Consider the following 24542-nt stretch of genomic DNA (forward strand, 5'->3'; position numbering starts at 1 on the left):
TTATAGAACAATTCTTGGCACAGAGTGAAACTTCAGTAAATATTTGCACCATTATTACGATTATTATTATATCAGAGATAATCTCTTCCTCTCTTGTGTTTTCTTGCCAAAACTCTCATGGAAATGGGTACACTTCAGAAGAAATGTGATGACATCCAGCCATCCAAATGTGCACTGTGTGTGGTAACAGCTGAGTAAGTTGTGAGGAGAGGAGTCCCATAGAGTGGCCACTGCTATGATCCAGAGTTAATGAGGGCTTGAATGAACCTGTTGCAGTGGAATAAAGATGGATAAATAGAATCTAAAACTCAGAGTGGGAATGTTGCCATCCTCCCAACACTCATGCAAACACTCCTGATATAGCACAGAAGCCTATCAGGAAAACAACAAACAAACACTTTTGGGTGACCAACTCTGCCATGTTCCAGAACCCTGTGTGCTTCCTGGAATCTTCAGGACTCAGCTGTCAAAGGAAGTATAGGGTCCCCGAGGTCCCGAGCAGCCAGACCCAAGATGGGGGTAGGCACTGACAGTCTCTGTAACATTTTAGGTCTTCACAAGTGAAAACAATCTGGAGCTAACAGAGTAAAATATTAACATCTGTTAAAGATGGAAGATAGAAATATGGGTATCATTTCATTTCCTTAATTGTCTATATGTTTCAAATATTTGATAATTAAATGAACAACCTAAAAATGTAAACACAATCCACAATGGGCAGACTCCACATGTAGTAAAGATGACTAAAATACACCAAGGATTATGATAAAATTTCTGTTTTAGTTCCTAGTTAGGGATTTTCACCTGAGAGGACTAGACCGACAGGAAGAGAAATAAACAGGCAAGTCAGGGTGGGTGAAGTGAGGTGAGGCAGTCAGTTTTCATCATTGTCCTCGGAATGGAATGGTCAGGTTGAGGCTAATGAGCCACTCACCGAACGACCGTCATGTCTTCCAAAATAAACCTCTTTATGTTCAGATTCTAAAATGCTTTAAGATTTGGGTCCAAAGAAGGACCTTGCATGTAAATGCCTTCTGTCTAAAGGTCAACTTGTCTAAGAAATCTTTCTTAACTCCTCAGGTCTAGCTAGCTGCCTCCCCTCTGGGTTCATCATGTGACAGCAGCATGACCAGCACACAGGAAGGTGTCGAGAAAGCTCCAATCATGTGATGCTGGGGAGCTACTCAGCATACTTTGCTTAAGCAAAGGGGTTTTAAGAGTAAATCTGCCCTAAATCCTGATTCTTTCCTTTTGCCCTCCAGGATCAGACTGTTAAAGGGCCCCCATCACCTTATCTAATGAACATAATCAGTGGTGATTCACTGTCCTTTTTCCCTAGAATAGTTTACTTTCCACATGCTCTAGTTTAGGGATTATCAAACCTGGGAAGAGTGTCAGAATTCCTTGGAGAAATATTTTAAATACATAGTTACAAGGCCCCATACCTGACCCACTGGATCCGAATCTATTCCCTTGGGGCCAGGTGTCTGTCCCAGCTGAATTGAATCAAGCCCAGGTTTCCCTGCTCTGAGATGGGCATTCTTTTACAGATTGTTGCTTTACTGGTCATCCCTAAAGTTTGGAGTTATTACTCTTCCTGTGTAATCCCAATATTCCCCTGGAAGCAGTACCAGCAGAACTTTAGTGGGCCTAAAGTTCAATTTGTTTCTAAATCTCTAACTACAGTCCCAGCAAATATTGGATTAGGAAAAGATGATTCTACGTGGCAGGAAAGCATGGAGAGAGCAGAATGGGTCCTCTGGTACGGCGAACAGAAAGTGAGGAACATGTATAATCTACATCAAGGTCCTCCACAGATTGCTGAACACTGCTGAGCAGAGAGGCAGTATGTTTATGAGCACAGGCTTTAGGGTCAGAATTATCTGAGTTCAGGTTCTCGGGTTTGTGATCTTGGGCAATTAGTCTTCCTCTGTTTCCACTTCACATGGGGGTAACTATGGCACTTTCAGGGATTACATAACTTAAAGCCTTTAAAAGTTTCAGAGAAATGTCTAGAACATAGGAAGTGCTGGCTAAGTGTTAGCCACTATTATCATCATCATTAACATTATTATTTGTCCTGCAATCTATTCCCTGGACTGGAGTATAAACAACAAGAAACCATCTTTCTTGCAGATACAAAAACCAACTCATTCTGAAGTTCCATTCATCCTTTTGCTTTATGGTTTATGACAGTAATTTTAATAGATGTACAGCCATCTATATCATCAGTGACAAATCTGACTGAATAAATAAGACAAAGAGTGTAAACATCAAAAGTCTAAAAGGATCTCACCAAGGTTGTAACAGGGTGTTCTTTCAACCATGTTATGAAAGTCACTCTTTGCTCGGATTAATAATCCATCCAGCACCTCCAGCACCAAGACTTCCTGTGTAATCCAATCCAATGTTCCCCTGGAAGCACCAGTACCACTGTTTCCATTCATGGCCAATCATTTTGCAGATGGACTACAAAAGGATTCATTTAAAAACATGTAGCAAAAGTATATCTTTGGTTCTCAGAGCTTAGAAGTAGAATGACATTATATGCAAGAGAAAAAAAAATACAGTTATACTAGAGTCACAAATGCCACAAGATCTCACTCTCATATGTAATGCTGCTTATATTAAATTTTTTTTCTCACCTGCTGCTAAACTCCCCGAGGATAAAATGTCTTAAACCATTGCCACTATATCCTTTTGCACAGGAGAGAGGCAGAGACACACCAGGGAAGGTACAAAGCCAGAAAAGATACTGCAAGAGTATTTTAGAGGCAGAAAGTGCCAGATTGCATTGATTGGCCCAAACTTTTCAGCATCAAAATGAGTGAAAACCGAACCAGGGGGAGGAATCTGTGTCACTCAGGGTCACCTAGATGGCTGGGGACAAGTATGAAACTGAGGTTTCAATTGTCTGACTCTGGTCTAATACCATGCTCCATGTGCTATTTATACAAAAGAAAGAGTAGTAAATTTATATTCCATATCTAGCATTTAATTAAATATAGATATATGTTTTCAAATTTAACTAAAAAACAACAAATGTTGCTTATAAACTCCCTTTTTTATCTTCATAAAAAGGAAAAGAAGGAACACCATTTTAGTGAAGTATGTTTTATACAGTCTATTGTAAAAGTGAAACACATGCATTTGAGCAAAATTAGATGATATCAGGCCAGAAACAACAATAACAACAATATCAAAATAAGCCTTAGACCCACCATCCAAATGCAGTCACTCTTAATTGGCTGGTAGATATCCTACCAGTTTTATTTCTCTGCCATAATTTTTATACATTTGTAGCTAGATTATATACATGAAGCTGAATTTTCGTTTTCACTTAGTATAACAAAAGCATTTCTTTTCTGTTTTAAAAATGCATGCTCTGAGGAAAAACTGGAAAACACCAAAATAAAATTTCTTTTCAATATATTTAACAATTAATATTAGTTTAAATTATTAAATAGAATTTAAGTCACTGCTATCACACCACTGAGTATGATCTTTCCTATTATTGTTCAGTACAATTTCCTATCCCCTCCATTTCCCTGCATAGCACTTTTCTGCTCTGCATAAATTCCAGGGATGGACTTTGGAGCCTCAGGATACATCACGTGAGCAGAGGAGAGAAGAGTAGGGCACAAGAGAGGCTAAGTCTGTGAACACTTCATCGTGCCTTGCTTACCTCCCAGCAGGCCCAGATTCTCCTCACTGAGAACCGACATCATTCTCATGTTCAGCTGGAGGAGATTCTGAGAGGGTAAGGAGGGAACAGCATGATCCAGGGAGAGGCAGAGAGTTAAAGGCGAGGTCCTGACTGCACACTGATAGTAAATCTCAAAGAGAAAGCCTCCAAGGACTCCAGGACCAAGCTGGTGAAATACAAAGTGGGAAATGGGAGAAAGAATAACTGGGACATAAGAGAGAAAAATTAAGAACCAGAAAAGGAAAAAGAGACGGACACAGAGAGAGAACGTGCTATTCCTTTCTTTTCTATCCGCTCTTCTGTAACCTAGACTGATGGCAACATGACTGCCCAAAGTATGTGGTGAATTTGGAGATAAATTTTCTTCCCCTGATGCTCAGCTTGGCTCTCCATGTTAGTTCCTTTTGATGTATGACTTGACCTCTGTCCAGCGCCCCTCACATGGTGGAGAACTATGATAACTTACTTCTCTTTCTCATTTTCATGCCAGTTAGAACATGAAAGAACATGCCAGTTAGAGATCTTGTGGTTGAAATGATGGCATATTTATAAATACATTGGAGATAAGTTTCTGAGGTTCCATAACTCTCAGTTTTTACAATGATGTTTTTAACCTGTTTCCATAAAACAGGTTTCTACTTAAGGAAAGATTGCCCGTCATGTCAACTGATTGGCCATAGTAGGATTTATTCAGTTAGGATTTGCACTGTTGCCCATGACACCTTTCCTTGGGTAGAGTACACAATTTGTTTAGTTTTCCAGGGGACATTTTTTGGAAACACCTACTGAGTTAGAGTTCTATATTTAAAATATCTTTATGCAAGAAAAGATACCCAAAGTTTTTAGTGTGAATGATTTGTGCTTTTAATGTGAATTTAATAGATTTGTAAGAACTATTATAATTAGATAATTATATAAAATAATAGCCCATATGTTTAGCCTATATATTTCTAATATGACTGCTTCTTTATTCGTAAACAAGCTACCCAAGATACTGTGAGAAGTAGGGGAAAGCTCATTCAGCTTCCTTATTTTACCTGACAGCTAGTTACTCCACAGCTTCAAAGGGTATCCCCACCATCCTGAACAAATATGAAAAATATAAATTATTCTAAACTAAAAAAGAAGGCAGTGGAGAGTTCCCTGGTGACCTAGGAGTTAGGATCAGTGCTTTCACTGCAGAGCCCTGGGTTCGATCACTGGTTGGGGAACCATCTCACATGCTGCACAGCACAGCCAAAATACAAAAATAAATTAAGAAGTAAACTGGGCAAGTTTCCAGTGACTTCTGCAGAATCCCTACACCAGGTCTGGGGCAGGCCTTATATCTTTTCTAAATCCTTACAGGCTCATTCATGGTGTAGTCTGAAGTTTGAAGAACAATTAAGACTCTTCCCTCTAGCTTATCTTTAACCATTTCCTATCCCTTATACAGGGACTTCCCTGGTGGCTCAATCTGTAAATAATCCACCTGCAATGCAGGAGACCTGGGTTTGATCTCTGGGTTGGGAAGATCCCCTGGAGAAGGGAAAGGCTACCCACTCCAGTATTCTGGCCTGGAGAATTCTATGGACAGAAGAATCTGGCAGGCTACAGTCCATGAGGTCACAGAGTTGGAAACAACTGAGCAACTTTCACTTTCATCCCTTATACACGAACCTATGATAATATTATACTGATACATACACAGTTAAGTATCCATGTTCCATCTTTGCAAGGCTGCCGCCACAACCCAGTGTGCATATGTGTGTGTAAATTGATATATTTTCCAGTCAGAAAATAATTACAGTTGTATACTCATCTATCTTTGAAAGACTTCTTTGAAAATTAACAAAAATAATAAAATCTAGTTGAGTGATCAGTCACAGACAAATACGTCAGGCTACAGACTTTATGACTTGGATGATTTTGAAGCACTAGATTGTACTGATGTATCTCCACCTATATAAAATGGGGAAAGCACATTTAAGCCAAATACAGTGCTTGAAAAGAAAAGAAAAAGAATAGGAATATAGTAGTTTTTGAAAATAAGGCAAGTAAACCAATGTTAAAAAATAAAGAAGCTCCCTTTAGCCTTGCTCGCCTCTTGTTCTACTTTAGATTTATAGTGCTTTCTCATTTCTAAGGAATTTTCCCATTATTGACTCTTGCCTTCAATTCTTACTTTTCTAATAGAAACATTAACCAGCCTGCCATACTCCCATTTTCCTATATGGAAAGGGCTTTAACAGCAGATTAGACATAGAAAAGAGTGTGTCTACTGAATGCTCACTCCAAATCTTCTTTCCAAAGTTGAATGAAAGAAAGAAAAGGTCCATTGAACCAGGGCCAGAATGCCACAAAAGCATATTTTATATTAAAGTGAGCTTGGCCAAGGATCTACTTTATCAAAGTTCCCAGCAGACGCCAGCACATGACCTAATCACTGAACTAGCAGCATAGCTGGTTCCTGGCCCCAAGACAGCACCAGCAAAACCTGCCAATGTGCCTGAGATTCCCTTAAAAACACATTCCCCCAGGTTAAGACACTGCCTATTCCTAGATAACCTCTTTTTAAATTAATCTTCTTTTAAATTAAATTCCTAATGTTCCTGCTGCTGCTACTGCTGCTAAGTCGCTTCAGTCGTGTCCGACTCTGTGCAACCCCATAGACGGCAGCCCACCAGGCTCCCCCATCCCTGGGATTCTCCAGGCAAGAACACTGGAGTGGGTTGCCATTTCCTTCTCCAATGCATGAAAGTGAAAAGTGAAAGTGAAGTCGCTCAGTTGTGTCTGACTCTTAGCGACCCCATGGACTGCAGCCTACCAGGCTCCTCCATCCATGGGATTTTCCAGGCAAGAGTACTGGAGTGGGGTGCCATTGCCTTCTCCGATGTCTAATGTTAGGAAGGATAATATAAAACATATTATTTATCTGCAAGGCCATTTTGTAAATACTGGCCTGGCTTTTTTCTATCCTAACTAGAAAAGCTTCCTGTGGTATATACTTGTTTCTACCTTTTAGCAACTGTGTGAGTGTTCATAAATTATCTTTCTGAGCACTGTTGACTTCATCCATATAAATAAAAGAAATCATTACCTTCCCAGATTATTGTGTAGTGTCATTCACTCATTTCAAAACATTTATTGAGACCTTTGTGTCAGGTACTCTTCCAGGGACTGGGGACACGGCAGTGCACAAAGCAGGTAATATCCATGCCATCTTGGTGCAGACAATGGTTTGTGTTGGTATGGCACCGGGGCAGGGTTCAAGGAAACAAATGATTAACAGACAGGTAGCTGACTGGTGGTAAGTGCTATAGAGCATTCCATTTTTAGATAAGGTGATTAACAATGGCCCTGGCTGGTAATGCAAGTAATTGATGCAACAGTTGTTCTGGAAGAAGTCACAGTAGGTTCAAAGGCTCTGATAGAGGATCTTTGCAGACACCAGGGTGGCTGGTGCAAGCCAGTGAGGTCATCAGTGGTGGGGGATGAGGCCAGAGAACCAGCAGGGCTGAGCATCATGGGGGGGGCATTGCAAGCTAGTGGATGCAAGGGCTTTGGGTTTTACTCTGCATAAGACAGGAACCTCTGGAAATTCTAAGAAGAGAGAGCACACGGTCTGACTTCTGTAGTGAAAGAATCTCTCTGACTCCCATGTTATGATTAAACTGGGAGGGTAAGTGTAGAAGCTGGAATCAAGATTGCCAGGAGAAATATCAACAACCTCAGATATGCACATGGCACCACTCTAATGGTAGAAAGTGAAGAGGAACTAAAGAGCCTCTTAATGAGGGTGAAAGAGGAGAAGAAAAAATCTGGCGTATTCTTGCCTGGAGAATCCCAGGGATGGCAGAGCCTGGTGGGTTGCCGTCTATGGGGTTGCACAGAGTCAGACACGACTGAAGCGACTTAACATAGCATAGCATAGCATAAAACTCAAAATTCAAAAAACTAAGATCATGGCATCCGGTCCCATCACTTCATGGCAAATAGATGGAGAAAAAGTGGAAACAGTGACAGATTTTCTTTTCTTGGGCTCCAAAAAATCACAGTCTGCTCACTGCAGACTGTGATTGCAGCCTTGAAATTAAAAGACACTTGCTCCTTGGAAGGAAAGCTATGACAAACCTAGGCAGCATATTAAAAAACAGACATCTCTTTGCCAGCAAAGGTCTATATAGTCAAAGCTAGGTTTTTCCAATAATCACTTAATGAATGTGAGAGTTGGACCATAAGAAGGCTGAGCATCAAAGAATTGATCCTTTCAAACTATGGTGCTGGAGAAAACTCTTGAGAGTCCCTTCAATTCTAAAGGAGATCAAACCAGTCAATTCTAAAGGAGATCAAACCAGTCAATTCTAAAGGAGATCAAACCAGTCAATTCTAAAGGAGATCAAACCAGTCAATTCTAAAGGAAATCAACCCTGAATGTTCACTGGAAGGACTGATGCTGAAGCTGAAGCTCCAATAATTTGGCCACCTGATGCAAAGAGCCGATTCATTGGAAAAGATCCTGATGCTGGGAAAGACTGAGGGCAAAAGGAGAAGGGGGCGACAGAGGATAACAGATGATTGTATGGCATCATCGATACAATAGACATGAATTTAAGCCAACTCCAGGAGATTGTGAAGGACAGGGAAGCCTGATGTGCTGCAGTTCATGGAGTGGCAAAGAGTCAGACATGACTCAGAGACGAAACAACAACTGTAGATGCAGAGTCCATTTAGAAGACCATCCATGAGGGGTGGTAGTGGTTTGGTCCAGGGTGGTGGCAGGTGAAGGCGAACAGAGGCTGGATTCTGAAGACACTTCCAAGGTTGACAGGATAGGACTTGCTGATTGATTGGAGGAAACAGATAGAGAACAAAATCTAATATTGGCACATAGTAGATATTCTCTATATATTACACAGTTTCCTCTCACGCCTTTCTTCCTAATAGATATCTGAGATAAAGTATTGGGGAAAGGAGGGATTTGGAGAGGTGGGACCAATGAAGACTGAATGCGAGAGGACAGAGAACGGGTTTTGGCTGGAGAGCAGCCTGATTGGTGCCTCTTTCAAGTGTGAGTCTTTGAAAACTATTTAGGAGGAGAGTTCCCTCCCTCCCCCACCCCTCCCATCGCTGCTGCCTTGAAGGGTGAAGAAGGAACACCAGAAGGGAGTCCTTCTAGAAGAGCATATGGTTTGCAAGACACACTTTACTAACTACTTTACTTCTGATTTAAGATTAGTCTTGATAACCCTGCAAGAGGAGGGAAAACTTTTTATTAATGTTAATAAGGTCTTAAGTTTCATCAATACTTAACTCTCTCCTTCCCCCTAAATGCCCATTGACACACCCATTGCACCAGATAAAACCTGGAAATTGGATGCAACTTAAGGGAAAATGGAGGAGCAAGAAGACCAGAATTGATGGGAATTTATCTTTTCTTCTCAAAGAAATGAGGACTCAAATGATCAAAATAATATCATTAGAAAAAATAAACTATTTCATCCTCAACTCAGTTTTGTGGAATGAGATGCTACCCATTATAATAACAATAGTATTGTGCTTAGTCGTGTCTGACTCTTTATGACCCTTTGGACCGTACCCCACCAGGCTCCTCTGTCCATGGGATTTTCCAGGCAAGAATACTGGAGTGGATTACTTCCAAGTTTCCTCCTCCAGGGGATTTTCCCGACCCAGTGATCAAACTCGCATCTCCTGTGTCTCCTGCATTGAAGATAGATTCCTTACGGGCTGAGTCATCAGAGACCTTATGTTAATATCTACTTTAGTAGTTTACTATTCATCTATTTTTCCCTACAAAAACAGACTCAAATTGCAAATATTTCATATGAACTTATTTAAGCTTGATCATATTTCAAAACTCTAATTCCAGATGGGTAAAATACCTTAATATGTCAATGTATGACAATCATCTTGAAGTCAACTATCTAGAGCCTTGGAAATGGTAGGTACCACAGGCAGGGAGTCCTTTTCCCAGATCCATTCCGTAGTAGGACTTGGGAAGCCCCAGGCATACCAGATGTCCGGGTATAGTGGCAAACCAGGAAAACTGGAAAATCTATAGGATCCTAATGATGTTTCTTTCCTTGATAACCAATAGGAAAGAAAGGAATCTTTTCCTTTCCTTCTGGTTTCTGACAACTTTTCTATGTTGTATTGATAATGAGCCTCAGATAGAATTCTGGATTCCTACTGTAGTTTCTCCCTGGGCACACATTATGGAAAGGAATCATGATGGTCCTGAAATACTCATTTTCCCCTCACTGCTCAGGGAGTTTTCTCACTCTCATAATTTAAGACAAGATTTCATTTCATTTCCTCCTCAACATTGGCCACAGCCACTCTATGCTCTTACTATACTTCAAAATGTATTTCCAACAGCCAGAAATCACTTGAGATGAGAATGAGAGTCTTTGAAAAGCAGAGGGCTTTAGAAGCCAAAAGCTTCAGAAGAGAAAAGTGAAGCCAAGGGGGGCTGAGTAATGTCTCTCATCTCCAAAAAGAGAAAAGAAGAAAATGCTGGTATGTGACATTCAAGTTTTCTTTAACTTTACAAATGTCCAGGTTATGCACTATAAGATTCTATTTTTATAACATCTTTGAAAGGATAAATTTTAGAAATGAAGGGCATATTTGTGGTTGCAGAGATTAATGCAGGGGAAAAAATGGTATTTGTGATTATAAAAGGGCAACATGAGGGTGTTGGCTGGAACTGTTCAGTATCTTGACTGAGGTGGTGAATATACTAACTTACAGGTGATAAAATTGTATAGAACTTAAAACACACAAACATGCAAGGTGCAAGTAAAATGAGAAAAACTATTTTCTGGATGTTCATATACACCAACACAAATGCATAAAAAAGACTGAAGGAACACGCAAAACGGATAACATTTATTTGTGAGGATGGGGTATACTGGAGAACTTAATTATTTGAGGCCTTTAAAATGAAAATACATAGGAGGATTACTCGATTTAGTTAAAACTATTATTTACTTCTACAAAATCCTACATAAAGAACCAGACAAAAGAAAAATAACAATGAACAGAAACACCTCCATTAGATGAAAGTTTATTAATCTTTTTATGTACTATTTAATGTTTTATGAATTAAATTCTCCCATTCCCATCCATTTTAGTTCACTGATTCCTAAGATGTCAATGTTCATTCTTGTTAACTCCTGCTTGACCATGTCTAACTTACCTTGATTCACAGACCTAACATTCCAGGTTACTATGCAATATTGTTCTTTATAGCATTGGACTTTACTTTCAGCACCAGATCCATCCACCACTGAGCATCATTTTTGCTTTGGCCAGTCACTTCATTCTTTCTGGAGCTATTAGTAATTGCCCTCTGCTCTTCCCCAGTAGCATACTTGACACCTTCCAACCTGGGGGACACATCTTCCAGTGTCATATATTTTTGCCTTTTCATACTGCTCATAGAGTTGTTGAGGCAAGAATGTTGGAGTGGTTTGCCATTCCCTCCTCCAGGGGACCACATTTTGTCAGAACTCTTCACTACCTATTTTAAATAGCTGAGCTATTTAAAACTCTAAATGCTGAGGCTGTTCAATCAGAAATAAAAAGTCCTGACAGAGTGGTAGCTTTCAAAGCAAGGTAAGAAAGGCTCCTCTCTGGGGCAGCATCTTGCCTGTCAGTGATCGTTTCTAGGTGGTCTGCTGCAGGCCGTGGGATAGAACAAAGGACTTGAGTTTTTTTTGGCTCTATGTCTATAAGCAGGAAAAATTGAAAAATCCTCTGATACCTAAATGACACATTTTATAAGTTGAACTTTAAGGTAGTTTTAAGTACAAAGTGACCTGGGCAGAGATTCTCTCATGCAATATTTTATATCCAGAGAAAAACTTCCTTTAAAATTACACATGTACCCCAATGTTCATTGCAGCACTGTTTACATAGCCAAGACATGGAAGCAACCTAAATGTCCATCGGCAGATGAATGAATAAAGAAGATGTGGTACATATATGCAATGGAATATTACTCAGCCATAAAAAGTGAATAAAAAAGAATGAATAATGCCATTTTCAGCAAGATGAGTGGACCTGGAGATCATCATACTAAGTGAAGTAACTCAGAGAAAAACAAATATCATCTGATATGACTTACATGGGGAATCTAAGAAATAAAATGATACAAATAAACTTATCTATAAAACATAAACAGACTCACAGACTTAGAGAACGAACTTATGGTTACCAGATTGGGGGAAGTGGGAGGGACAAATCGGGGGCTTGGGACTGACGTGTACACACTGCTATATTTAAAACAGATGCCCAACAGGATCTACTGCATAACACAGGGAGCTCTGTTCAATATTCTGTGATAATCTAAATGGGAAAAAAAATTGAAAAAGAATTTAAAAGCTCAAGGTTCTCAAATGTCTTCAATAGATACATATAACTCTCAAACCAAAATCATTTTTAACTCAATTTAATTTTTACTGTCAGAAATATGTGCAATTACTGATATTTAAGCTTCAAGAACCTTCCCATGTGTGGATCCCTTGCAAGGCCTTGAGCTGTCCTAGTAATCTGATCAACTGACTAAATGTTTTAGTAAAATATGTAAAAGGAGATTTTGTTGCAATTTTCTTCTTAAATAGATGGTCCAATGTTTTGCATGGTTTTCGCCCCACAAACCTGGATCTATCTTTGGATAGCATTAACAAGGTCAATATATGGTTGGAAGGAGAAGAGCCAAGAAGAATGAATAATATAAAACATTTACTGAGTGCTAAATATGCTCTAGACCCAATGAAAGGCATTTTGTACAAACTAAAGTTTCAGTTTGATTTCCTGCTTTGGAGATTGCCTCTCACTTCCTGACTTGGTGTGAAGTTAGTTCAGCTGAGTTATGAAGGCCCACAAAGGCAGTTGGTTCATGGCTATGAAGGTAATGAGAAAGAGCAGGGATATTTATCCCTGCCTCCATTCTTTGTTGTCTTTCCCTTCTTTCTTTGTTTGATAATATTGCATTTTACTTATAATCACTCTGGTTTTAAAGTGCTTTTTATCATATTTCATTTGACCCTTCAACCACTCTGGAAGAAGGCAGATTTTATTATTCAAGCCATTTTACAGACCAAAAAAAAAAAAAGAATTAAAATTTAGAGATGTTGGGTAGCATCTCTTCCTTTGGTGAAGGTAATAAAGCAAATAACAGAATGATTACCAGTGAACTTCCCACTACTCTATCCTTTGAAGAAGTATAAGAAGCACATAGTAAACATACCAACCATCCTCAACAAAATAACATTAGTTTCTACAAAAACACCCCATATCCATCCCAGACTAAATAAGAGCCACACACAGCCGCAGGAACTCAGAAGGAGCAAAATGCTAACACAGTAATTTTCTCTCCTGACTTTCATTGTGCGAGCATCAACACACAAGCCAATCCATCTAACCCAAGGCCAACACCAAGCACTGAGCCCCTGAATCTCTGCCTTTAAAATAAATGTGTTGCCCTTGATATCCACCACTGCACTCCCCAAATCTTCATCTTCTCAACTGTCTTCCACTAGCTTCCTCCTCTCCATCCCCTCCCCATTGTCACTTAGATATTTCAACCAATTTTCCCTTTTAGGCACTTGGATCTCATTTTATTACATGTGGAATCCATGAAAGTAGTTCTAATGTCAAAACAGAGCCACTCACCGTCATCCAATGTTATTAAAATAAAGATGTTGAATATGAAGATAGCCAAAGAGGTGACCTTGCCAACTCTGCCCAAATTTCCAAGCTACAGGAAATTCTTTTCCCTCCCTGACTTGAAGTTTTTATAACCCAAACAGGCCAACAAAATGGAAAAGGAAAGGTAATAGACATGAAAAATGATTTCCAGAGAACATGGCCACATTTCTAGAATAAGTGGGTTATAGCCATTGCTTCCATTTTTTTTTACTACTTGTTTCTTTATTATCTCTTTGCAATCGGCTTCCCTCCTTACAACTCTTCTGAAATTGCACACTGTAGAGTCTCCAATAGCCCCTTCCTCACAAGTCAAATTACTTCTTTATTCATTCCCTGTTTTATGCATTCTCTCAGTTCAGTTCAGTTCAGTCGCTCAGTCGTGTCCGACTCTTCGCGACCCCATGAATCGTAGCATGCCAGGCCTCCCTGTCCATCACCAACTCCCGGAGTTCACTCTAGGGGGCCGTTTATTCTGTTAATATAACCTAGCAGGACTCTATACGGGCTTCTCTATGGGACAGACCCTTGTCCCACATCCTCTGCTTTAGCTCCTCTCTGATTTACCTAGATAACAGTATCTGATACATATTCCCTGAGTTGTTTCACAGTTGTTAAAACCCCTACCAGTGGAAGATGCTAACTACTTGATGATCATAAGCACTTAGCCTGCACGCCTACTGGAGCCAAAGGATTGATAATGCTCCCCTATGACATCACCCTGTTACCTCACCATCAACCAATCAAAGAATTGTGCATGTGCTTATAACCTACTCTGAGACTCCCTTCCTTCACCTGACCTTTAAAAATGCTTTCTGGTAGTTTAGGCTTTTTGAGCACTGGATGTCCTGAACTCCTTACAGGTGCCTTATAATAAATATTGCACTTTCCTTCACTACAATCGGGTGTCAGTAGATTGGCCTTACTGACATGGGTGGGTGGACCTGAGTTTGGTTCAGTAACATTAACTTCCCTTCTTGAAACTCTCCATGACTTTGGCATTGGGGCTTACTAGGGTTCAGGTTCTTAATTTTTTCTTCCCTTTGCTACTTTTCTCTTGCATTCTCCAGGTATACCTATAGAATGCTTGGCTAATCTCCATCTCCAATTCTGTTTTGCTATTTTTCCCATTCCCACAATAAAAAGGATTCAAAACCTGTGTGTCACCTGTGTGTCAGTCTGATAGCCCACTTGTTCCTTCTTGCAAATACAAGGTGTTTTCAGAGTTTAGCTCAGAAAAGACTCTGGAGGAAAGCAAGGAAAAGTGAATTCACCTTGGGTTGAAATATTCATAATCTCAAGCTGAATGAAGTTGTCTAAGAGTCAGAGACCTCTCTGCCAGAGTCTTCCCCAAAGTGGTAGCAAATAGTGAGCCATTTTATATTTCAATAATATAGACCAGATGCCAAGGATTCAAGGTTCATAGCACAAGGGCCACACATTTAATTTGATTCTCTAATAACCAGAATTTTGTTGCTGATCACTTATAAGCTAAATTGATATATAATTAAAAGGATCTTTCGCCTGTAAGCACTCTGAGAATCAGCACATTTATCTAATAGAAAGGCAATGCAATTAAAGAAGTTCTGCATAATGGAATTAGGAACTCACACTATCCACAGTGTCTCCTACCTAAACAAGGCTTTGTCCAGAGCCTCCACCAGTCACATGCCCAGGGAAAAAGCAATGGTCATCGACTAAAAGCTTGATCGATCTGATACAATGGAGGTTAAATTCCTTGCTGTCCAAATAAAAATTTCATTGAATGTTAATTAGTGTGTACCACTAAATATCACTTTATGTTTGACTGGGCTCCTTGTATTCACCCATTTGACAAGTCATCTAACTGACTGCTAAACACGTGCATGTACTGTAGGAAATGTAAAGGTACATTAGAAATGGTTCCTCTGTACAAGACATCGACAGTAGAGTAGTATGATTAAATATGCACTGAAATAACTACAATGTAAGTGGAAAACAGTGATGCAAGAACTGCCCAGATAAAGTACTACATGTTTAGCTTCTTGAATATCAGGATAGAGAGATTACTTTTAAGTGGTGTTTGATCATATCTCATATCCCAGTGCATTCATTCACTCAACAATTACCTATTACTGGCCCACAAAGTGCAAGGGTATAAAGGATAGAGAGTGACAAAACACAGAGATCCAATCAATCTTATCAGGAAAGCACACATTACACACACACACACACACACACACACGTATTTGCAATAGCACCAAGATCACCAAAGCTATGTGCTGGGTCTTGTAACTTGACAATATCCTAGCGGTCTTGTCTCCTCCTGTCCAGCCTTCATAAAATATCCTTGTGTTTCCCGTTTCCCAGTCAGGAAGCCCTAAAATGCGGCCTTGGGGTTGAAAATGTCCACTCATGGTACAAAAGGCCCATTTATGAGTAACAGACAATATTGATGTTTTAGTCCCCCAAGAACTGCATTTCTGCTGAGAAATATTTAAAATTAGGGCAGTCAAACGTATTTTGGTTGTTGAGCTGACCATGAATGTAGCCTAGGTAACGCTCCTCAATTAGACATGATAATCCTCTTCACAAAAGCCACATAAGCATATTATGTGTTTATACTAAACCCTTCAGCTTGTTGGTGACAAGTAGCTGAGACAACTCACACGGGACACAGACCCAGGACTACAAGTGAGAAAGGAAGTGACTCCTTTTTATGCCACACAAGCAAAAGTATTCATATCTATCCTTGGTGACTCATTCACTAGAGATATAAAAAAAACTCACTATGGCTCTGTGTAAAATGGAGGTTCCTTTGTAAAATCTCATGGTATATTTCCTTAAAAAACGATTCTTATCTTTTTCTGAAAGCCTAAATGAACTTTAGGTAGTTACAAGCTTATTTCTTTTATTCTCTGATTCATTATTTGTTCCTGTACTCAGCACACATTTAGACACTATACTTGGAATTAAATACAAATAAAGCCCAGCCCCTGCTCTCGAAATGCCCACAGTCCAATTATTAAAGCACAGAAGAGGGAGTGATCACTACTCAAAGATGAACTTGAGTCTTATTGAACAGACTGGTTCCAAATAGGAAAAGGAGTCCGTCAAGGCTGTATATTGTCACCCTGTTTATTTAACTTATATGCAGAGTACATCATGAGAAACGCTGGACTGGAAGAAACACAAGCTGGAATCAAGATTGCCAGGAGAAATATCAATAACCTCAGATATGCAGATGACACCACCCTTATGGAAGAAAGTGAAGAAGAACTCAAAAGCCTCTTGATGAAAGTGAAAGTGGAGAGTGAAAAAGTTGGCTTAAAGCTCAACATTCAGAAAACAAAGATCATGGCATCCGGTCCCATCACTTCATGGTAAATAGATGGGGAAACAGTGGAAACAGTGTCAGACTTTATTTTTCTAGGCTCCAAAATCACTACAGATGGTGACAGCAGCCATGAAATTAAAAGACGCTTACTCCTTGGAAGGAAAGTTATGACCAACCTAGAAAGCATATTGAAAAGCAGAGACATTACTTTGCCAACAAAGGTCCGTCTAGTCAAGGCTATGGTTTTTCCTGTGGTCATGTATGGATGTGAGAGTTGGACTGTGAAGAAAGCTGAGCGCCGAAGAAATGATACTTTTGAACTGTGGTGTTGGAGAAGACTCTTGAGAGTCCCTTGGACTGCAAGGAGATCCAACCAGTCCATTCTGAAGGAGATCAGCCCTAGGATTTCTTTGGAAAGAATGATGCTAAAGCTGAAACTCCAGTACTTTGGCCACCTCATGCGAAGAGTTGACTCATTGGAAAAGACTCTGATGCTGGGAGGGATTGGGGGCAAGAGGAGAAGGGGACGACAGAGGATGAGATGGCTGGATGGCATCACTGAGTCGATGGACATGAGCCTGAGTGAACTCCGGGAGTTGGTGATGGACAGGGAGGCCTGGCGTGCTGCGATTCATGGGGTCGCAAAGAGTCGGACACGACTGAGCGACTGATCTGATCTGATCTGATCTGATCTATTGGAGATAGGTCCTAAAAAGAATTACATAGCCATTGTTCACAAAAGGTGACCTCTTTGCATGCCAGGCCAAGTAAATTTTGAAGGGGGAAAGCCCAGAGGCTTATGAGAGTGCAGTGAAGAAACTTTTATATTTAGAGCTTGGCTTGATTAAATATTAATTTATTAATAATATACAGACTGTAGCCTGCCAGGGTCCTCTGTCCCTGGAATTCTCCAGGCAAGAATACTGGAGTGGGTAGCCATTCCCTTCTCTAGGGGATCTTCCTGAGACAGGAATCGAACCCATGTCTCCTGCATTGCAGGCAGATTCTTCACTGTCTGAGCCACCAGGAAAGTCCAATATTTAAATATTAACTTCTATTCTAAAAGAGTCTTCAAAGTATCTAAAATTTTTTACAAAACACATTGACTATGGACTTTAAGTGCTTCTATCTAAATAAAACCCATGGACTTTAAGGGCTTCTCTCTAAATAAAACCGTTCTAGAAATCCCATCTTCAATCTGAGCTTCAGGACTTATAAAAACACTGTTTATTAAAAGCATGTGTTCTGTAGAAGGAAAGATAAACTCAAAGTCCTAAGAACAAATGCGGGGGAAAATCAGAGTATAGTGAGTGGTTTTACAGTTAACTTGAGCAAACACACCCAGAATGACCAGCAAAATAGATATTTACAGGAGGACAAACAGTATGAATGTCACTGTAGCAGCCCAGTTTCACTGAGAGGGAGAGAACACTTTCACAGCCATAAAGTAACGACCAATATTTTCCTCACCACTTTTTCATTCCTACTTCTCAACATCCCTGACAGGTAGCACCTGATGAAATTTATATTATTCCACAGCAGAAGTCTACAGAGGTTAAGAGTTTGACACAAATACAATAACTCAGGATAGGAGAGACGAGGTTAGATTTCAGGCCCAGGGTTCAGTCTATCATTCTACTTACAAAACAGTTCTGGACAACACTTTCAAAAATGAGCTATAAATCAAAAGGAAATGAACTCTGAGTCACCTCATAACTGATCCAAAACACCTCAATTCAGAGCCACCACCCTCCAACTCAAAGTGACCAAGGGCCAAGAAATCTCATAGATCTTGCATCTTTCATGCTGAAACAGTGAATTTCTGCTTGGATCTGCAGAAATTCCTCTCCCCTCTCTTCTTATCCCTCAAAATACAGCAAAGTGTTATTTCCTTTTGCCATACTCTCTGGGGAGAGAATGGACTTGCCTTGTGTGTCCATTAATTTTTTTCTATTGTTATCTCATACTAAGTTATTTTTTTATTTTAATTGCAGTTTGATAAATTTTAACAAGTGCGAAATTTGGTATAACCATTATTCCTGTGAAGATATAGAAAATTTTCATCACCTAAGAACCGTCCCTAAGCCTTTCTCAGTCAGTTCCTCTCTCTCCCCAAAAGAGGCAATAACAACACTGACTTCTAATTCCATAGAATAATTTTGCCTGTACTAAAATTTCATAAAAATGTAGTTATCCAATATGTACTTTTTTGCGTGCCTGGCTCCTTTCACACAGCATGTTTTTGAGATTCATCCATGTTATTGGGTATATTGGTACTTTGTTCCTTTTAACTGTTGAGTAGTATTACATTACATTGCTGCTGCTGCTGCTAAGTCGTGTCAGTTGTGTCCGACTCTGTGTGACCCCATAGACGGCAGCCCACCAGGCTCCCCCATCCCTGGGATTCTCCAGGCAAGAACACTGGAGTGGGTTGCCATTTCCTTCTCCAATGCAGGAAAGTGAAAAGTGAAAGTGAAGTCGCTTAGTCATGTCCAACCCTCAGCAACCCCATGGACTGCAGCCTTCCAGGCTCCTCCATCCATGGGATTTTCCAGGCAAGAGTACTGGAGTGGGGTGCCATTGCCTTCTCCGATTACATTACATTACTATACCACAACTGTTTGTCCATTACACTATTGATGGCCATTTGAGTTATTTTAATTAATAGGCTGTTAATAATTAATCTTCCATATATATACCTGAAGAAACCTTTTTGGGAACAATTGTTTTCATTCTTCTTGAATAAATACTGAAAAGAATCATAAATCAGTTATGTTTAACTTTGTAATAAAATAATTTTTGTTAACCTGCAAACCCTTTTTTCTTTGGAAGTTGCAGCATTTTACCCTCTCACCAGTAATAAACTTCTGTTACACATCATGGGTAAAAGTTGTAATTTGTCTTTTTAATTTTAGCCAATTTAGAAGGCATGTAGTGGTATCTCATTATGGTTTTACTCTTTACTTTTCTGATAACTACACTGAACACTTTTTTCATATTTATGTAGGCCATTAATAAATTTTCCTTTGTGAAGTGTCTGTTCAAGTTTTTTATCCAATTTTTAATTGGGATATTTGTCTTTTATTATTAAGTCATAGGAATCCTTATAGATTCTTGATACAAGAACTTGTTATATTTGTGTTTTGTGAATATTTTCTCCCAGCCTATTTATTTTTTAATATCTTTTGCTTATGATATGAGATAGGAGTTTGGTTTCCCTGTTTTTTTTTCTTGCTGCTACTGCTGCTAAGTCACTTCAGTCGTGTCCGACTCTGTGCGACCCCATAGACAACAGCCCACCAGGCTCCCCCGTCCCTGGGATTCTCCAGGCAAGAACACTGGAGTGGGTTGCCATTTCCTTCTCCAATGCATGAAAGTGAAAAGTGAAAGGGAAGTCGCTCAGTCGTGTCCAACTCCTAGCGACCCCAAAGACTGCAGCCTACCAGGCTCCTCCGTCCATGGGATTTTCCAGGCAAGAGTACTGGAGTTTTTTTTCCTTAGAGATATCTAATTATTTCTAGCACTGGTAGCTCAGATGGTAAAGAATCTGCATGCAATGCAGGGGAGCTGGGTTCGATCCCTGGGTCCAGATAATCCCCTGAAGAAGGGAATGGCAACCCACTCCATGCCTGGAGAAGTCTATGGACAGAGGAGCCTGGCAGGCTACAGTCCTTGGGCTTGCATAAAGTTGGACATGACTAAAGGACTAACGCTTCCACTTTTCCTTCCTTCACTGGACTGCTTTGGGACATTCATCAGAAATCAACTGAATCTATTACTGGACTCTGTTTTGTTCCATTGGTCCATTTGTCTAACCTCACTTCAGCCACACTGCCTTATTAACTTTATGGTCCATTTGAAAATCAAGCCATATAAGTTGCTCAACTTTGTTCTTTGTTCTAGTCTAGATGCTCTACTTTCCCCATAAACATGAGAATTAGCTTGTCAATTTCAACAACAACAATAACAAAAATGCATCTGGGATTTTCATTGAGATTGCATTGAATCTGTACATCAATGTGAGGGAAGTTGATATTTTTAACAGTTCAGATGTTTTTATCTTATACTTTTGCTTTATGTATTAAAGCTTGTTTACCTCATTCTGATTAGTGGGAATACTTATTAACCAAAGAGGAAAAGGAAGGAAAGATGGTGCAGGGACTAAAATAAATAGTCTGTTAAAGGGATCAGCTTTATCCTAGTCTGTGAAAAATATTCTATCCATATTCTTTTAAAAGGTTTTTAGTATAAAGCATCCTTAGCCCTCTTCTCTTTAGTCCCTTGATTCTATTTAACAGATGTTCCAACCATTTTAAAGCTTGGTTTCCATTGATTTCTTTGACTGTGCTCAGAAAATATGACCACAGAATGTTCTCATGCCATTGAGGTATTAAGGAGAAAGCATAATAATGTTCTTTTAAAAACTTTGTCCTGTAGTCCTGGCCAGATAGGAAGCATTTTTAAAAGAGAAATGAACAAACATCTCCTCCACTGTTTCTCCTTAAACCGATATGAAATAGGTACTATTGTTGGTGTGGGTGATATAAGTGAATGACAATGTGTAATTGGCAGGTTTCTCACAGTGGCTTGATTGGTCTGATGCCATCCATGCATAAGTGAGCAGGAGATACTTAAATTAAAAAAAAGAGGAAAAAACCTGCTGATGCAGCTTGGGTCAGGAAAGTATTTAATACAACAACACTGATGCACTGCACTGATAAGAGGCAGGCTTCTAAAATTTCCAGAGCTCTGCAACAGACATTTGTGGGCATTGTAGATATTATAAAACTGTATCTCTTTCAATTCTGAACTATTGGAATGCATGAATACTAATCAGAACATAAATCATAGTGACTTTATTAATACAGTTTATGAGGATTCTGAACTTAAATTTTGAACTTTTTAGCAATTAAAAAAGAGTCAGTCTAATGATCATGATATGCGAAGGTTATTTATTTGAACTAAATCAGATACAAACTGGAAGAAGCTTGAGGACTGCTCAGAACCAGGAGATGAAAGAGGAGGAAAAAAAAATCAAGAATAGGTCCAGTACCTATCTCAGCCCCTTCTAAATAAAACTTTTCAACTGTTTACTAAAAATTGGTAACTAATACCAATTACCATCAGAGATGAAGGCAACTTCATCCTTCTAATTGTCTGGGCCAAAACCATGAAATCTTTGTTGACTCGTGTGTCTTAGATCCAATCTCCAGGGAATCCTGTTTGCTCCCCCCTCAAATAGATGTTAAATTGGAACTGTTCACACTACCACCACTGTTCCTTCCCCGCCCACACCACCACGATTTCTCAATTACATTACTGCATAGCCTCCTAAGTGAGCTTTCTGTTTCCAGTCCTCACTTTCTTATATCCTAGTTTCAACCCAACAGCCGGAGCAATCATTTTACAATGAAGGTATATCTTGTCACTACTTTATTGAAAAACAAGCAAACAACAATCACAAAACAAGGAAGATCTTTATGTGGTCTACACATGCTGGTGTAGAAGCATCAGCATCAGTCAGTCAATAATGCCATGGTCCAGCAACCAGGCCATGTTTATACACAAGGCAGAACAGACTCCTTCCAACATCTAATGATATGACTTTATGGAGCCAGAAAGTCTCCATCATTCAAAAAACCCTCCTCTTGCTGATGAAAATTAGAAATTCAAGCAAGGTGATCTTTATGTCTGACCTTATGACTTTGATCTTTGTTGAATAACAAATATATATTCAAGGGAAAAAATATATATGCTCTTAGAAATAATATATATTTAAGAGTATCGATTTCTCATACTCTTCTTGGCAGGAAATTTTGATAGATAGCATGAGCACTATGATAAGGAAATAGGAAATGGAATAAAATCTTACAGAATAAGGAGGCAGATAATAGAGACCACGAGCATAACTGCATCACAATTTTACCAAGAGTCAAAACTAAAAAGTAATTTAGTAAAAATGGTGGCTCAGATGGTAAAGAGTTTGTCTGCAATGTGGGAGACCTGGGTTCAATCCCTGGGTTGGGATGATGCCCTGGAGAAGGAAATGGCAACACATTCCAGTATTCTTGCCTGGAAAATCCCATGGACAGAGGAGCCTGGCAGACTACCATCAATGGGCTTGAAGTCCAGACACAACTAAGCGACTTCATCTTCGCTTTCAATTCTCTTTTACAAATTCACTGCAAAAATAATAGTAATGCTTGTTGCAACAATCAATACAGAAATACATTAAGAAGAATCTCTACTTCTATCTCTAATTCTATACCCATCACCATCAAGATACATTATTTTAACAGTTTAGTACATTTATATTTAAAGTATAACTTTAATGCTAACTGAGTTTAAATTTTTTATAATCAATTCCATTATAGTTTCCTTGGATTAAGCTTATTTTTCAAAAAAGTATTTTAGATTTCTGTAGAATATTTGAAGATAATCATTTTATTAAAAAGAAAGGTGATCTAAATGTAAAAGAACTTTTATTACATCTCTCACTAAGTCTGGCAAACTAGCTCATTAAGCAATTTTTTGCTTAAGTTGAGATTTTTGTGAAAGGTCATGCATTCTTTCAAAAGAAGGAAACGAGATGCTATTTTCCCAGTGGGAAATTTACAGAATTACTTTTTTTTGTTTTTTACATTGAAAGTACACTTGGATAAATTGATAATTTCTTTAATTGAATCCCTATTTCAGTGACAGCCTCTGTTCAGTGAGCACTGTTCATGAATTATTCTAAGTCTTCATAACAAGGAGAGAGCTTTATTCTGGTTTTAAAGATTACACAGTTAAGGACTAGAAATTACTCAAAGAGTTTTGAAAATCTAGAAACAGAATATGTTCAAACTAGGATTTCTCTGATCTTTAGAGACTTGTCTACCTAATATTACATTCAGATTCTAAGTTTTTTTTTTTTCCTTTTTTTAGTCTGGTCTTGAAACTTTCCAAAGAATAAGTTTTAGACTAAAATATTCCATATATATAAACTTTTTTTGAAGGTTTCAAGTATACTTTATTTCTTCAAACATGCCATATTTTAATGGGTACATAGTACTTTTACTTGGAATTAATTATGAGTTGATTTTGAAACAATTCAGTATTAAACCAGCTGGGATGATTACTGTTCTCTCCATTCCTTTGGGGTGACTCTGCCAACAGGCGATGGGTTCCACTCTATTCCAATTTGTGTTGCCGTATATACCCACACAGCAGCACAGAAAGTGGCTCCACTAGCTAATACGGCATTACCGTATTTGTCATGGAAATCAGGTGCCCGCTTCTGGTGGATCTGCCTTGCCACTGCTTGCTGAATGCTTTGAACTCTCAGACAACTTAGTGCGTTTTTGGCCAAGGGAAACATCCTGAGGTTGAACATAAAATAGCTGCAACTACAGCTGCTGGCCTCTAGCAATCTGGCATCTAGTACCCTTGCAGAGTCCTGTACATATATATATATGTATATATGTATATATATATATATTTTTTTTTTTTTTGCTAAAACAAATGGGAAGGAATAACCAAAGTAACAAAGTATTTCAATCAACTCAGGATAGAATAACTTTGTATATCCAAGCCATAGTAAGCCACACCTTTGGTTTCTCAGAACCATTTTAGAATACAGGAAAAGAAACAGAAATCAAAGGTAGAATGTGGGTAGGCCCTGTTCTAAAACAAAGTCAGAAGGCAAAGTGCTAGACTGATATGGTGCGGGAACGAAGCAGATAGATGCAGCAGAACCACATTTAGAAATGGGGGGAAGAAACCATCTCTCATTTATCCAAGACAGGATGACAAATAAGTCCTACC

The 24542-nt window shown here is 39.1% G+C and overlaps 1 long non-coding RNA gene and 1 pseudogene across 1 annotated transcript in view; both read right to left on the reverse strand.

Annotated features, from left to right (window-relative positions):
* Positions 1-24542, reverse strand: part of LOC107131559 (uncharacterized) — a 282272-nt gene that overhangs the window by 110549 nt on the left and 147181 nt on the right. The gene's annotated exons all lie outside the window — the stretch shown is intronic.
* Positions 23730-24177, reverse strand: LOC100297586 (cytochrome c oxidase subunit VIIb pseudogene; annotated as a pseudogene).

This window comes from Bos taurus, chromosome 20 (assembly GCF_002263795.3).
Source record: "Bos taurus isolate L1 Dominette 01449 registration number 42190680 breed Hereford chromosome 20, ARS-UCD2.0, whole genome shotgun sequence".
Classification (NCBI taxonomy): Eukaryota; Metazoa; Chordata; class Mammalia; order Artiodactyla; family Bovidae; genus Bos; species Bos taurus.